Below are 1,539 nucleotides of genomic sequence, written 5' to 3' on the forward strand. Positions count from 1 at the left end.
TTTTGTTTACAACACATTTTAATATAATGATAATTATATTGATGAATACATTAACCTATGGTTTACAATAATATTAATGCATTGTTATATTAAAATATAGCCAATGTAGGTACCATACTTGTTAACATAAATATAATACAGTCATAAAACGAGTTGTAGATACACTTTATGAACAAAGGGGTCATAATTAGATATTCTAGCATTTCAAAGGCTAATGAAAAAAAATTAAGTGGCCCCCCTCAACATTTTTTTCTGGCTACGGCACTGCAATACTGTATTGGTGTATAGTGTATTGGCAATACACTATACATCAGTATTATATAGCTGACGCATTTATTGTTATAACCGTGTATTTGGATCTATATTTTACTATATCACTATCTAAAAATACTAGACTACATTTGTCCAAAAATAATAACGGCCCAAATTTTACGCGGCCCACCGAGATTTTCTCCGTATAGCTCGCCGGCTCAATCCGGGCCTGACCGTTTGTGTTCGTTTCTCGTGTCGTGTCCCTCTGCACACCCACGAATCGTGTGTTGTGGCCGCCTGCGCCAAAACCACGAATCATTCACCGTTACCGCCCGCCCGTTGTTATACGTAGTGCGATGCGTCGTGGTCGGGGCCGGACTGGCCCACTGTGCTACTGTGTTACAGCACAGTAGGCCGCGGACGTGAAAAAATCTTTACTGAGATTACAGAATAGTGAACAGATTATCTGTTTATAGCACCTATTGGTACCCAATTATATTTTTTAAATGATCTCAGGGCGCGATTATAGAAAATCCTATACGTATATTATACTGAAATCTAGTCTGAATCAGCTTTTTGGCAGCAGATCTAGTATTTCTTCTTCTTCTTGTCTGTAATCGACCATTAAGATCATACATTCAAACATATATCTTGCCATTTCACTCTATCCAACGCTAAGACCTTCCAATCGGCACTTGGGTCTGTCACTTGTACGTCCTTCCTGACTTGGTCTTCCCATCTTAGTCGAGGTCGTCCCAAGGGTCTCTTTCCTTGGGGAGTCCCACATTGAACCATTCGAATTAGAGTTCCTTCCTTTCTCCATGCATGTCCTGCCCATTGGAGTCTCTTTTTTTTAATTTCTCTAATTATATCAGACATTTGGTACAACTGTTTGAGCTCCTCGTTTTTTCGAATTCTCCATTCCCCTGTGGTCTCATCTATACACGGTCCGAAGATTCGTCTTAATATTTTTCTTTTGAATATCAGTAGTCTGTTTTGATCCGATTTCCGTAATGTCCATACTTCACAACCATACATTACCACTGGACGGATGAGGGTGCGATACAGTTGTATCTTGAGGTTCATCGATATCGTCCTCGCCTTTAACAAATTACTTAGACCGTAGTAACACTTATTACCGGATTGAAGTCTTGCTCTTATTTCATTAAGTTCATCGTTTTTTTGTGTCATTGTCGATCCTAGATATTTGAACTCCTGCACTCTCTGAAACTTGTACTGCCCGACTTCTAAAAATGGGTGATCATGATCTAGTATTTACCGTGGCTC

Source organism: Acyrthosiphon pisum, chromosome A3 (genome assembly GCF_005508785.2).
Source record: "Acyrthosiphon pisum isolate AL4f chromosome A3, pea_aphid_22Mar2018_4r6ur, whole genome shotgun sequence".
Lineage (NCBI taxonomy): Eukaryota > Metazoa > Arthropoda > Insecta > Hemiptera > Aphididae > Acyrthosiphon > Acyrthosiphon pisum.